This window comes from Tripterygium wilfordii, chromosome 23 (assembly GCF_013401445.1).
Source record: "Tripterygium wilfordii isolate XIE 37 chromosome 23, ASM1340144v1, whole genome shotgun sequence".
NCBI classification, from domain to species: Eukaryota; Viridiplantae; Streptophyta; class Magnoliopsida; order Celastrales; family Celastraceae; genus Tripterygium; species Tripterygium wilfordii.
Window position 1 is genome coordinate 6,818,961 of NC_052254.1, and position 16,269 is coordinate 6,835,229.

Genomic DNA, 16,269 nt, shown 5'->3' on the forward strand with positions numbered 1-16,269 from the left:
TTCTTAGCAGTCTTAACTTGCTAGTTTAGCTTTTGGACAAAGTTTCGTTAGGTAAAGAAGCCAATAGACCAAGTTAAGTTCAAAATTGCATGAAAAGTGAAAAACTTGTCTACGCATAGAATTGACCATTCCTAAGGCATCAAATTGGACCGTTATACTCTATTTAGTGTTCTTAGAAGTCTTAACTTGCTAGTTTAACTTTTGGACAACGTTTCGTTAGGTAAAGAAGCCAATAGACCAAGTTAAGTTCAAAATTGCACGAAACGTGAAAAACTTGTCTATGCATAGAATTGAGCAGTCCTAAGGCATCAAATTGGACCGTTATACTCTATTTAGTGTTCTTAGAAGTCTTAACTTGCTAGTTTAGCTTTTGGACAACGTTTCGTAAGGTAAAGAAGCCAATAGAACAAGTTAAGTTCAAAATTGCACGAAAAGTGAAAAACTTTTCTATGCATAGAATTGAGCATTCCTAATGCATTAAATTGGACCGTTATACTCTATTTAGTGTTCTTAGAAGTCTTAACTTGCTAGTTTAGCTTTTGGACAACATTTCGTTAGGTAAAGAAGCCAATAGACCAAGTTAAGTTCAAAATTGCACGAAACGTGAAAAACTTGTCTATGCATAGAATTGAGCAGTCCTAAAGCATCAAATTGGACCGTTATACTCTATTTAGTGTTCTTAGAAGTCTTAACTTGCTAGTTTAGCTTTTGGACAACGTTTCGTTAGGTGAAGAAGCCAATAGACCAAGTTAAGTTCAAAATTGCACGAAACGTGAAAAACTTATCTACGCCTAGAATTGAGCATTCCTAAGGCATCAAATTGGACCGTTATACTTTATTTAGTGTTCTTAGAAGTCTTAACTTGCTAGTTTAGCTTTTGGACAACGATTAGTTAGGTAAAGAAGCCAATAGACCACGTTAAGTTCAAAATTGCACGAAAAGTAAAAAACTTGTCTATGCATAGAATTGAGCATTCCTAAGGCAACAAATTGGACCATTATACTCTATTTAGTACTCTTAGAAGTCTTAACTTGCTAGTTTAGCTTTTGGACAACGTTTCGTTAGGTAAAGGAGCCAATAGACCAAGTTAAGTTCAAAATTGCATGAAAAGTGAAAAACTTGTCTATGAATAGAATTGAGCATTCCTAAGGCATTAAATTGGACCGTTATACTCTATTTAGTGTTCTTAGAAGTCTTAACTTGCTAGTTTAGCTTTTGGACAAAGTTTCGTTAGGTAAAGAAGCCAATAGACCAAGTTAAGTTCAAAATTGCATGAAAAGTGAAAAACTTGTCTACGCATAGAATTGACCATTCCTAAGGCATCAAATTGGAACGTTATACTCTATTTAGTGTTCTTAGAAGTCTTAACTTGCTAGTTTAACTTTTGGACAACGTTTCGTTAGGTAAAGAAGCCAATAGACCAAGTTAAGTTCAAAATTGCACGAAACGTGAAAAACTTGTCTATGCATAGAATTGAGCAGTCCTAAGGCATCAAATTGGACCGTTATACTCTATTTAGTGTTCTTAGAAGTCTTAACTTGCTAGTTTAGCTTTTGGACAACGTTTCGTAAGGTAAAGAAGCCAATAGAACAAGTTAAGTTCAAAATTGCACGAAAAGTGAAAAACTTTTCTATGCATAGAATTGAGCATTCCTAAGGCATTAAATTGGACCGTTATACTCTATTTAGTGTTCTTAGAAGTCTTAACTTGCTAGTTTAGCTTTTGGACAACATTTCGTTAGGTAAAGAGGCCAATAGACCAAGTTAAGTTCAAAATTGCACGAAACGTGAAAAACTTGTCTATGCATAGAATTGAGCAGTCCTAAAGCATCAAATTGGACCGTTATACTCTATTTAGTGTTCTTAGAAGTCTTAACTTGCTAGTTTAGCTTTTGGACAACGTTTCGTTAGGTGAAGAAGCCAATAGACCAAGTTAAGTTCAAAATTGCACGAAACGTGAAAAACTTATCTACGCCTAGAATTGAGCATTCCTAAGGCATCAAATTGGACCGTTATACTTTATTTAGTGTTCTTAGAAGTCTTAACTTGCTAGTTTAGCTTTTGGACAACGATTAGTTAGGTAAAGAAGCCAATAGACCACGTTAAGTTCAAAATTGCACGAAAAGTAAAAAACTTGTCTATGCATAGAATTGAGCATTCCTAAGGCAACAAATTGGACCATTATACTCTATTTAGTGCTCTTAGAAGTCTTAACTTGCTAGTTTAGCTTTTGGACAACGTTTCGTTAGGTAAAGGAGCCAATAGACCAAGTTAAGTTCAAAATTGCACGAAACGTGAAAAACTTGTCTATGCATAGAATTGAGCATTCCTAAGGCATCAAATTGGACCGTTATACTCTATTTAGTGTTCTTAGAAGTCTTAACTTGCTAGTTTAGCTTTTGGACAACGTTTCGTAAGGTAAAGAAGCCAATAGACCAAGTTAAGTTCAAAATTGCACGAAAAGTGAAAAACTTTTCTATGCATAGAATTGAGCATTCCTAAGGCATTAAATTGGACCGTTATACTCTATTTAGTGTTCTTAGAAGTCTTAACTTGCTAGTTTAGCTTTTGGACAACATTTCGTTAGGTAAAGAAGCCAATAGACCAAGTTAAGTTCAAAATTGCACGAAACGTGAAAAACTTGTCTATGCATAGAATTGACCATTCCTAAGGCATCAACTTGCACCGTTATACTCTATTTAGTGTTCTTAGAAGTCTTAACTTGCTAGTTTAGCTTTTGGACAACGTTTCGTAAGGTAAAGAAGCCAATAGACCAAGTTAAGTTCAAAATTGCACGAAACGTGAAAAACTTGTCTAGGCATAGAATTGAGCAGTCCTAAGGCATCAAATTGGACCGTTATACTCTATTTAGTGTTCTTAGAAGTCTTAACTTGCTAGTTTAGCTTTTGGACAACGTTTCGTTAGGTGAAGAAGCCAATAGACCAAGTTAAGTTCAAAATTGCACGAAACGTGAAAAACTTATCTACGCATAGAATTGAGCATTCCTAAGGCATCAACTTGCACCGTTATACTCTATTTAGTGTTCTTAGAAGTCTTAACTTGCTAGTTTAGCTTTTGGACAACGTTTCGTAAGGTAAAGAAGCCAATAGACCAAGTTAAGTTCAAAATTGCACGAAATGTGAAAAACTTGTCTAGGCATAGAATTGAGAAGTCCTAAGGCATCAAATTGGACCGTTATACTCTATTTAGTGTTCTTAGAAGTCTTAACTTGCTAGTTTAGCTTTTGGACAACGATTCGTTAGGTAAAGAAGCCAATAGACCACGTTAAGTTCAAAATTGCACGAAAAGTGAAAAACTTGTCTATGCATAGAATTGAGCATTCCTAAGGCAACAAATTGGACCATTATACTCTATTTAGTGCTCTTAGAAGTCTTAACTTTCTAGTTTAGCTTTTGGACAACGTTTCGTTAGGTAAAGAAGCCAATAGACCAAGTTAAGTTCAAAATTGCATGAAAAGTGAAAAACTTGTCTATGCATAGAATTGAGCATTCCTAAGGCATTAAATTGGACCGTTATACTCTATTTAGTGTTCTTAGAAGTCTTAACTTGCTAGTTTAGCTTTTGGACAACGATTAGTTAGGTAAAGAAGCCAATAGACCACTTTAAGTTCAAAATTGCACGAAAAGTAAAAAACTTGTCTATGCATAGAATTGAGCATTCCTAAGGCAACAACTTGGACCATTATACTCTATTTAGTGCTCTTAGAAATCTTAACTTGCTAGTTTAGCTTTTGGACAACGTTTCGTTAGGTAAAGGAGCCAATAGACCAAGTTAAGTTCAAAATTGCATGAAAAGTGAAAAACTTGTCTATGCATAGAATTGAGCATTCCTAAGGCATTAAATTGGACCGTTATACTCTATTTAGTGTTCTTAGAAGTCTTAACTTGCTAGTTTAGCTTTTGGACAAAGTTTCGTTAGATAAAGAAGCCAATAGACCAAGTTAAGTTCAAAATTGCATGAAAAGTGAAAAACTTGTCTACGCATAGAATTGACCATTCCTAAGGCATCAAATTGGACTGTTATACTCTATTTAGTGTTCTTAGAAGTCTTAACTTGCTAGTTTAACTTTTGGACAACGTTTCGTTAGGTAAAGAAGCCAATAGACCAAGTTAAGTTCAAAATTGCACGAAACGTGAAAAACTTGTCTATGCATAGAATTGAGCAGTCCTAAGGCATCAAATTGGACCGTTATACTCTATTTAGTGTTCTTAGAAGTCTTAACTTGCTAGTTTAGCTTTTGGACAACGTTTCGTAAGGTAAAGAAGCCAATAGACCAAGTTAAGTTCAAAATTGCACGAAAAGTGAAAAACTTTTCTATGCATAGAATTGAGCATTCCTAAGGCATTAAATTGGACCGTTATACTCTATTTAGTGTTCTTAGAAGTCTTAACTTGCTAGTTTAGCTTTTGGACAACATTTCGTTAGGTAAAGAAGCCAATAGACCAAGTTAAGTTCAAAATTGCACGAAACGTGAAAAACTTGTCTATGCATAGAATTGACCATTCCTAAGGCATCAACTTGCACCGTTATACTCTATTTAGTGTTCTTAGAAGTCTTAACTTGCTAGTTTAGCTTTTGGACAACGTTTCGTAAGGTAAAGAAGCCAATAGACCAAGTTAAGTTCAAAATTGCACGAAACGTGAAAAACCTGTCTAGGCATAGAATTGAGCAGTCCTAAGGCATCAAATTGGACCGTTATACTCTATTTAGTGTTCTTAGAAGTCTTAACTTGCTAGTTTAGCTTTTGGACAACGTTTCGTTAGGTGAAGAAGCCAATAGACCAAGTTAAGTTCAAAATTGCACGAAACGTGAAAAACTTATCTACGCATAGAATTGAGCATTCCTAAGGCATCAAATTGGACTGTTATACTCTATTTAGTGTTCTTAGAAGTCTTAACTTGCTAGTTTAGCTTTTGGACAACGATTCGTTAGGTAAAGAAGCCAATAGACCACGTTAAGTTCAAAATTGCACGAAAAGTGAAAAACTTGTCTATGCATAGAATTGAGCATTCCTAAGGCAACAAATTGGACCATTATACTCTATTTAGTGCTCTTAGAAGTCTTAACTTTCTAGTTTAGCTTTTGGACAACGTTTCGTTAGGTAAAGAAGCCAATAGACCAAGTTAAGTTCAAAATTGCATGAAAAGTGAAAAACTTGTCTATGCAAAGAATTGAGCATTCCTAAGGCATCAAATTGGACCGTTATACTCTATTTAGTGTTCTTAGAAGTCTTAACTTGCTAGTTTAGCTTTTCGACAACGATTCGTTAGGTAAAGAAGCCAATAGACCACGTTAAGTTCAAAATTGCACGAAAAGTGAAAAACTTGTCTATGCATAGAATTGAGCATTCCTAAGGCAACAAATTGGACCATTATACTCTATTTAGTGCTCTTAGAAGTCTTAACTTGCTAGTTTAGCTTTTGGACAATGTTTCGTTAGGTAAAGAAGCCAATAGACCAAGTTAAGTTCAAAATTGCATGAAAAGTGAAAAACTTGTCTATGCATAGAATTGAGCATTCCTAAGGCATTAAATTGGACCGTTATACTCTATTTAGTGTTCTTAGAAGTCTTAACTTGCTAGTTTAGCTTTTGGACAAAGTTTCGTTAGGTAAAGAAGCCAATAGACCAAGTTAAGTTCAAAATTGCATGAAAAGTGAAAAACTTGTCTACGCATAGAATTGACCATTCCTAAGGCATCAAATTGGACCGTTATACTCTATTTAGTGTTCTTAGAAGTCTTAACTTGCTAGTTTAACTTTTGGACAACGTTTCGTTAGGTAAAGAAGCCAATAGACCAAGTTAAGTTCAAAATTGCGCGAAACGTGATAAACATTTCTATGCATAGAATTGAGCTTTCCTAAGGCATCAAATTGGACCGTTATACTCTATTTAGTGTTCTTAGAAGTCTTAACTTGCTAGTTTAGCTTTTGGACAACATTTCATTAGGTAAAGAAGCCAATAGACCAAGTTAAGTTCAAAATTGCACGAAACGTGAAAAACTTGTCTATGCATAGAATTGACCATTCCTAAGGCATCAAAATTGGACCGTTATACTCTATTTAGTGTTCTTAGAAGTCTTAACTTGCTGGTTTAGCTTTTGGACAACGTTTCGTTAGGTAAAGAAGCCAATAGACCAAGTTAAGTTCAAAATTGCACGAAACGTGAAAAACTTGTCTATGCATAGAATTGAGCAGTCCTAAGGCATCAAATTGGACCGTTATGCTCTATTTAGTGTTCTTAGAAGTCTTAACTTGCTAGTTTAGCTTTTGGACAACGTTTCGTTAGGTGAAGAAGCCAATAGACCAAGTTAAGTTCAAAATTGCACGAAACGTGAAAAACTTATCTACGCCTAGAATTGAGCATTCCTAAGGCATCAAATTGGACCGTTATGCTTTATTTAGTGTTCTTAGAAGTCTTAACTTGCTAGTTTAGCTTTTGGACAACGATTAGTTAGGTAAAGAAGCCAATAGACCACGTTAAGTTCAAAATTGCACGAAAAGTAAAAAACTTGTCTATGCATAGAATTGAGCATTCCTAAGGCAACAAATTGGACCATTATACTCTATTTAGTTCTCTTAGAAGTCTTAACTTGCTAGTTTAGCTTTTGGACAACGTTTCGTTAGGTAAAGGAGCCAATAGACCAAGTTAAGTTCAAAATTGCATGAAAAGTGAAAAACTTGTGTATGCATAGAATTGAGCATTCCTAAGGCATTAAATTGGACCGTTATACTCTATTTAGTGTTCTTAGAAGTCTTAACTTGCTAGTTTAGCTTTTGGACAAAGTTTCGTTAGGTAAAGAAGCCAATAGACCAAGTTAAGTTCAAAATTGCATGAAAAGTGAAAAACTTGTCTACGCATAGAATTGAGCATTCCTAAGGCATCAAATTGGACCGTTATACTCTATTTAGTGTTCTTAGAAGTCTTAACTTGCTAGTTTAACTTTTGGACAACGTTTCGTTAGGTAAAGAAGCCAATAGACCAAGTTAAGTTCAAAATTGCACGAAACGTGAAAAACTTGTCTATGCATAGAATTGAGCAGTCCTAAGGCATCAAATTGGACCGTTATACTCTATTTAGTGTTCTTCGAAGTCTTAACTTGCTAGTTTAGCTTTTGGACAACGTTTCGTTACGTGAAGAAGCCAATAGACCAAGTTAAGTTCAAAATTGCACGAAAAGTGAAAAACTTTTCTATGCATAGAATTGAGCATTCCTAAGGCATTAAATTGGACCGTTATACTCTATTTAGTGTTCTTAGAAGTCTTAACTTGCTAGTTTAGCTTTTGGACAACGTTTCGTTAGGTAAAGGAGCCAATAGACCAAGTTAAGTTCAAAATTGCATGAAAAGTGAAAAACTTGTGTATGCATAGAATTGAGCATTCCTAAGGCATTAAATTGGACCGTTATACTCTATTTAGTGTTCTTAGAAGTCTTAACTTGCTAGTTTAGCTTTTGGACAAAGTTTCGTTAGGTAAAGAAGCCAATAGACCAAGTTAAGTTCAAAATTGCATGAAAAGTGAAAAACTTGTCTACGCATAGAATTGACCATTCCTAAGGCATCAAATTGGACCGTTATACTCTATTTAGTGTTCTTAGAAGTCTTAACTTGCTAGTTTAACTTTTGGACAACGTTTCGTTAGGTAAAGAAGCCAATAGACCAAGTTAAGTTCAAAATTGCACGAAACGTGAAAAACTTGTCTATGCATAGAATTGAGCAGTCCTAAGGCATCAAATTGGACCGTTATACTCTATTTAGTGTTCTTCGTAGTCTTAACTTGCTAGTTTAGCTTTTGGACAACGTTTCGTTACGTGAAGAAGCCAATAGACCAAGTTAAGTTCAAAATTGCACGAAAAGTGAAAAACTTTTCTATGCATAGAATTGAGCATTCCTAAGGCATTAAATTGGACCGTTATACTCTATTTAGTGTTCTTAGAAGTCTTAACTTGCTAGTTTAGCTTTTGGACAACATTTCGTTAGGTAAAGAAGCCAATAGACCAAGTTAAGTTTGAAATTGCACGAAACGTGAAGAACTTGTCTATACATAGAATTGACCATTCCTAAGGCATCAACTTGCACCGTTATACTCTATTTAGTGTTCTTAGAAGTCTTAACTTGCTAGTTTAGCTTTTGGACAACGTTTCGTTAGGTAAAGAAGCCAATAGACCAAGTTAAGTTCAAAATTGCACGAAACGTGAAAAACTTGTCTAGGCATAGAATTGAGCAGTCCTAAGGCATCAAATTGGACCATTATACTCTATTTAGTGTTCTGAGAAGTCTTAACTTGCTAATTTAGCTTTTGGACAACGTTTCGTTAGGTGAAGAAGCCAATAGACCAAGTTAAGTTCAAAATTGCACGAAACGTGAAAAACTTATCTACGCATAGAATTGAGCATTCCTAAGGCATCAAATTGGACCGTTATACTCTATTTAGTGTTCTTAGAAGTCTTAACTTGCTAGTTTAGCTTTTGGACAACGATTCGTTAGGTAAAGAAGCCAATAGACCACGTTAAGTTCAAAATTGCACGAAAAGTGAAAAACTTGTCTATGCATAGAATTGAGCATTCCTAAGGCAACAAATTGGACCATTATACTCTATTTAGTGCTCTTAGAAGTCTTAACTTTCTAGTTTAGCTTTTGGACAACGTTTCGTTAGGTAAGGAAGCCAATAGACCAAGTTAAGTTCAAAATTGCATGAAAAGTGAAAAACTTGTCTATGCATAGAATTGAGCATTCCTAAGGCATCAAATTGGACCGTTATACTCTATTTAGTGGTCTTAGAAGTCTTAACTTGCTAGTTTAGCTTTTGGACAACGATTCGTTAGGTAAAGAAGCCAATAGACCAAGTTAAGTTCAAAATTGCACGAAACGTGAAAAACTTGTCTATGCATAGAATTGAGCAGTCCTAAGGCATCAAATTGGACCGTTATACTCTATTTAGTGTTCTTCGAAGTCTTAACTTGCTAGTTTAGCTTTTGGACAACGTTTCGTTACGTGAAGAAGCCAATAGACCAAGTTAAGTTCAAAATTGCACGAAAAGTGAAAAACTTTTCTATGCATAGAATTGAGCATTCCTAAGTCATTAAATTGGACCGTTATACTCTATTTAGTGTTCTTAGAAGTCGTAACTTGCTAGTTTAGCTTTTGGACAACATTTCGTTAGGTAAAGAAGCCTATAGACCAAGTTAAGTTCAAAATTGCACGAAACGTGAAAAACTTATCTACGCATAGAATTGAGCATTCCTAAGGCATCAAATTGGACCGTTATACTTTATTTAGTGTTCTTAGAAGTCTTAACTTGCTAGTTTAGCTTTTGGACAACGATTCGTTAGGTAAAGAAGCCAATAGACCACGTTAAGTTCAAAATTGCACGAAAAGTAAAAAACTTGTCTATGCATAGAATTGAGCATTCCTAAGGCAACAAATTGGACCATTATACTCTATTTAGTGCTCTTACAAGTCTTAACTTGCTAGTTTAGCTTTTGGACAACGTTTCGTTAGGTAAAGGAGCCAATAGACCAAGTTAAGTTCAAAATTGCTTGAAAAGTGAAAAACTTGTCTATGCATAGAATTGAGCATTCCTAAGGCATTAAATTGGACCGTTATACTCTATTTAGTGTTCTTAGAAGTCTTAACTTGCTAGTTTAGCTTTTGGACAAAGTTTCGTTAGGTAAAGAAGCCAATAGACCAAGTTAAGTTCAAAATTGCATGAAAAGTGAAAAACTTGTCTACGCATAGAATTGACCATTCCTAAGGCATCAAATTGGACCGTTATACTCTATTTAGTGTTCTTAGAAGTCTTAACTTGCTAGTTTAACTTTTGGACAACGTTTCGTTAGGTAAAGAAGCCAATAGGCCAAGTTAAGTTCAAAATTGCATGAAAAGTGAAAAACTTGTCTATGCATAGAATTGAGCATTCCTAAGGCATTAAATTGGACCGTTATACCCTATTTAGTGTTCTTAGAAGTCTTAACTTGCTAGTTTAGCTTTTGGACAACATTTCGTTAGGTAAAGAAGCCAATAGACCAAGTTAAGTTCAAAATTGCACGAAACGTGAAAAACTTGTCTATGCATAGAATTGACCATTCCTAAGGCATCAAATTGGACCGTTATACTCTATTTAGTGTTCTTAGAAGTCTTAACTTGCTGGTTTAGCTTTTAGACAACGTTTCGTTAGGTAAAGAAGCCAATAGACCAAGTTAAGTTCAAAATTGCACGAAACGTGAAAAACTTGTCTATGCATAGAATTGAGCATTCCTAAGGCATCAAATTGGACCGTTATACTCTATTTAGTGTTCTTAGAAGTCTTAACTTGCTAGTTTAGCTTTTGGACAACATCTCGTTAGGTAAAGAAGCCAATAGACCAAGTTAAGTTCAAAATTGCACGAAACGTGAAAAACTTGTCTAAGCATAGAATTGAGCATTCCTAGGGCATCAAATTAGACCGTTATACTCTATTTAGTGTTCTTAGAAGTCTTAACTTGCTAGTTTAGCTTTTGGACAACATCTCGTTAGGTAAAGAAGCCAATAGACCAAGTTAAGTTCAAAATTGCACGAAACGTGAAAAACTTGTCTATGCATAGAATTGACCATTCCTAAGGCATCAACTTGCACCGTTATACTCTATTTAGTGTTCTTAGAAGTCTTAACTTGCTAGTTTAGCTTTTGGACAACGTTTCGTTAGGTAAAGAAGCCAATAGACCAAGTTAAGTTCAAAATTGCACGAAACGTGAAAAACTTGTCTAGGCATAGAATTGAGCAGTCCTAAGGCATCAAATTGGACCGTTATACTCTATTTAGTGTTCTGAGAAGTCTTAACTTGCTAATTTAGCTTTTGGACAACGTTTCGTTAGGTGAAGAAGCCAATAGACCAAGTTAAGTTCAAAATTGCACGAAACGTGAAAAACTTATCTACGCATAGAATTGAGCATTCCTAAGGCATCAAATTGGACCGTCATACTCTATTTAGTGTTCTTAGAAGTCTTAACTTGCTAGTTTAGCTTTTGGACAACGATTCGTTAGGTAAAGAAGCCAATAGACCACGTTAAGTTCAAAATTGCACGAAAAGTGAAAAACTTGTCTATGCATAGAATTGAGCATTCCTAAGGCAACAAATTGGACCATTATACTCTATTTAGTGCTCTTAGAAGTCTTAACTTTCTAGTTTAGCTTTTGGACAACGTTTCGTTAGGTAAAGAAGCCAATAGACCAAGTTAAGTTCAAAATTGCATGAAAAGTGAAAAACATGTCTATGCATAGAATTGAGCATTCCTAAGGCATCAAATTGGACCGTTATACTCTATTTAGTGTTCTTAGAAGTCTTAACTTGCTAGTTTAGCTTTTGGACAACGATTCGTTAGGTAAAGAAGCCAATAGACCAAGTTAAGTTCAAAATTGCACGAAACGTGAAAAACTTGTCTATGCATAGAATTGAGCAGTCCTAAGGCATCAAATTGGACCGTTATACTCTATTTAGTGTTCTTCGAAGTCTTAACTTGCTAGTTTAGCTTTTGAACAACGTTTCGTTACGTGAAGAAGCCAATAGACCAAGTTAAGTTCAAAATTGCACGAAAAGTGAAAAACTTTTCTATGCATAGAATTGAGCATTCCTAAGGCATTAAATTGGACCGTTATACTCTATTTAGTGTTCTTAGAAGTCTAACTTGCTAGTTTAGCTTTTGGACAACATTTCGTTAGGTAAAGAAGCCAATAGACCAAGTTAAGTTCAAAATTGCACGAAACGTGAAAAACTTATCTACGCATAGAATTGAGCATTCCTAAGGCATCAAATTGGACCGTTATACTTTATTTAGTGTTCTTAGAAGTCTTAACTTGCTAGTTTAGCTTTTGGACAACGATTCGTTAGGTAAAGAAGCCAATAGACCACGTTAAGTTCAAAATTGCACGAAAAGTAAAAAACTTGTCTATGCATAGAATTGAGCATTCCTAAGGCAACAAATTGGACCATTATACTCTATTTAGTGCTCTTACAAGTCTTAACTTGCTAGTTTAGCTTTTGGACAACGTTTCGTTAGGTAAAGGAGCCAATAGACCAAGTTAAGTTCAAAATTGCTTGAAAAGTGAAAAACTTGTCTATGCATAGAATTGAGCATTCCTAAGGCATTAAATTGGACCGTTATACCCTATTTAGTGTTCTTAGAAGTCTTAACTTGCTAGTTTAGCTTTTGGACAACATTTCGTTAGGTAAAGAAGCCAATAGACCACTTTAAGTTCAAAATTGCACGAAAAGTAAAAAACTTGTCTACGCATAGAATTGAGCATTCCTAAGGCATCAAATTGGACCGTTATACTCTATTTAGTGTTCTTAGAAGTCTTAACTTTCTAGTTTAGCTTTTGGACAACGTTTCGTTAGGTAAAGAAGCCAATAGACCAAGTTAAGTTCAAAATTGCATGAAAAGTGAAAAACTTGTCTATGCATAGAATTGAGCATTCCTAAGGCAACAAATTGGACCATTATACTCTATTTAGTGCTCTTACAAGTCTTAACTTGCTAGTTTAGCTTTTGGACAACGTTTCGTTAGGTAAAGGAGCCAATAGACCAAGTTAAGTTCAAAATTGCTTGAAAAGTGAAAAACTTGTCTATGCATAGAATTGAGCATTCCTAAGGCATCAAATTGGACCGTTATACTCTATTTAGTGTTCTTCGAAGTCTTAACTTGCTAGTTTAGCTTTTGGACAACGTTTCGTTACATGAAGAAGCCAATAGACCAAGTTAAGTTCAAAATTGCACGAAAAGTGAAAAACTTTTCTATGCATAGAATTGAGCATTCCTAAGGCAACAAATTGGACCATTATACTCTATTTAGTGCTCTTCGAAGTCTTAACTTTCTAGTTTAGCTTTTGGACAACGTTTCGTTAGGTAAAGAAGCCAATAGACCAAGTTAAGTTCAAAATTGCATGAAAAGTGAAAAACTTGTCTATGCATAGAATTGAGCATTCCTAAGGCATTAAATTGGACCGTTATACCCTATTTAGTGTTCTTAGAAGTCTTAACTTGCTAGTTTAGCTTTTGGACAACATTTCGTTAGGTAAAGAAGCCAATAGACCAAGTTAAGTTCAAAATTGCACGAAACGTGAAAAACTTGTCTATGCATAGAATTGAGCCATTCCTAATGGCATCAAATTGGACCGTTATACTCTATTTAGTGTTCTTAGAAGTCTTAACTTGCTAGGTTTAGCTTTTAGGACAACGTTCGTTAGGTAAAGAAGCCAATAGACCAAGTTAAGTTCAAAATTGCACGAAACGTGAAAAAACTTGTCTATGCATAGAATTGAGCATTCCTAAGGCATCAAATTGGACCGTTATACTCTATTTAGTGTTCTTAGAAGTCTTAACTTGCTAGTTTAGCTTTTGGACAACATCTCGTTAGGTAAAGAAGCCAATAGACCAAGTTAAGTTCAAAATTACACGAAACGTGAAAAACTTGTCTATGCATAGAATTGAGCATTCCTAAGGCATCAAATTGGACCGTTATACTCTATTTAGTGTTCTTAGAAGTCTTAACTTGCTAGTTTAGCTTTTGGACAACGATTCGTTAGGTAAAGAAGCCAATAGACCACGTTAAGTTCAAAATTGCACGAAAAGTAAAAAACTTGTCTATGCATAGAATTGAGCATTCCTAAGGCAACAAATTGGACCATTATACTCTATTTAGTGCTCTTACAAGTCTTAACTTGCTAGTTTAGCTTTTGGACAACGTTTCGTTAGGTAAAGGAGCCAATAGACCAAGTTAAGTTCAAAATTGCTTGAAAAGTGAAAAACTTGTCTATGCATAGAATTGAGCATTCCTAAGGCATCAAATTGGACCGTTATACTCTATTTAGTGTTCTTCGAAGTCTTAACTTGCTAGTTTAGCTTTTGGACAACGTTTCGTTACATGAAGAAGCCAATAGACCAAGTTAAGTTCAAAATTGCACGAAAAGTGAAAAACTTTTCTATGCATAGAATTGAGCATTCCTAAGGCAACAAATTGGACCATTATACTCTATTTAGTGCTCTTAGAAGTCTTAACTTTCTAGTTTAGCTTTTGGACAACGTTTCGTTAGGTAAAGAAGCCAATAGACCAAGTTAAGTTCAAAATTGCATGAAAAGTGAAAAACTTGTCTATGCATAGAATTGAGCATTCCTAAGGCATTAAATTGGACCGTTATACCCTATTTAGTGTTCTTAGAAGTCTTAACTTGCTAGTTTAGCTTTTGGACAACATTTCGTTAGGTAAAGAAGCCAATAGACCAAGTTAAGTTCAAAATTGCACGAAACGTGAAAAACTTGTCTATGCATAGAATTGACCATTCCTAAGGCATCAAATTGGACCGTTATACTCTATTTAGTGTTCTTAGAAGTCTTAACTTGCTGGTTTAGCTTTTAGACAACGTTTCGTTAGGTAAAGAAGCCAATAGACCAAGTTAAGTTCAAAATTGCACGAAACGTGAAAAACTTGTCTATGCATAGAATTGAGCATTCCTAAGGCATCAAATTGGACCGTTATACTCTATTTAGTGTTCTTAGAAGTCTTAACTTGCTAGTTTAGCTTTTGGACAACATCTCGTTAGGTAAAGAAGCCAATAGACCAAGTTAAGTTCAAAATTACACGAAACGTGAAAAACTTGTCTATGCATAGAATTGAGCATTCCTAAGGCATCAAATTGGACCGTTATACTCTATTTAGTGTTCTTATAAGTCTTAACTTGCTAGTTTAGCTTTTGGACAACGATTCGTTAGGTAAAGAAGCCAATAGACCACGTTAAGTTCAAAATTGCACGAAAAGTAAAAAACTTGTCTATGCATAGAATTGAGCATTCCTAAGGCAACAAATTGGACCATTATACTCTATTTAGTGCTCTTACAAGTCTTAACTTGCTAGTTTAGCTTTTGGACAACGTTTCGTTAGGTAAAGGAGCCAATAGACCAAGTTAAGTTCAAAATTGCTTGAAAAGTGAAAAACTTGTCTATGCATAGAATTGAGCATTCCTAAGGCATCAAATTGGACCGTTATACTCTATTTAGTGTTCTTCGAAGTCTTAACTTGCTAGTTTAGCTTTTGGACAACGTTTCGTTACATGAAGAAGCCGATAGACCAAGTTAAGTTCAAAATTGCACGAAAAGTGAAAAACTTTTCTATGCATAGAATTGAGCATTCCTAAGGCAACAAATTGGACCATTATACTCTATTTAGTGCTCTTAGAAGTCTTAACTTTCTAGTTTAGCTTTTGGACAACGTTTCGTTAGGTAAAGAAGCCAATAGACCAAGTTAAGTTCAAAATTGCATGAAATGTGAAAAACTTGTCTATGCATAGAATTGAGCATTCCTAAGGCATTAAATTGGACCGTTATACCCTATTTAGTGTTCTTAGAAGTCTTAACTTGCTAGTTTAGCTTTTGGACAACATTTCGTTAGGTAAAGAAGCCAATAGACCAAGTTAAGTTCAAAATTGCACGAAACGTGAAAAACTTGTCTATGCATAGAATTGACCATTCCTAAGGCATCAAATTAGACCGTTATACTCTATTTAGTGTTCTTAGAAGTCTTAACTTGCTGGTTTAGCTTTTAGGACAACGTTTCGTTAGGTAAAGAAGCCAATAGACCAAGTTAAGTTCAAAATTGCACGAAACGTGAAAAACTTGTCTATGCATAGAATTGAGCATTCCTAAGGCATCAAATTGGACCGTTATACTCTATTTAGTGTTCTTAGAAGTCTTAACTTGCTAGTTTAGCTTTTGGACAACATCTCGTTAGGTAAAGAAGCCAATAGACCAAGTTAAGTTCAAAATTGCACGAAACGTGAAAAACTTGTCTATGCATAGAATTGAGCATTCCTAAGGCATCAAATTGGACCGTTATACTCTATTTAGTGTTCTTAGAAGTCTTAACTTGCTAGTTTAGCTTTTGGACAACGATTCGTTAGGTAAAGAAGCCAATAGACCACGTTAAGTTCAAAATTGCACGAAAAGTAAAAAACTTGTCTACGCATAGAATTGAGCATTCCTAAGGCAATCAAATTGGACCATTATACTCTATTTAGTGCTTCTTACAAGTCTTAACTTGCTAGTTTAGCTTTTGGACAACGTTTCGTTAGGTAAAGGAAGCCAATAGACCAAGTTAAGTTCAAAATTGCTTGAAAAGTGAAAAACTTGTCTATGCATAGAATTGAGCATTCCTAAGGCATCAAATTGACCGTTATACTCTATTTAGTGTTCTTCGAAGTCTTAACTTGCTAGTTTAGCTTTTGGAC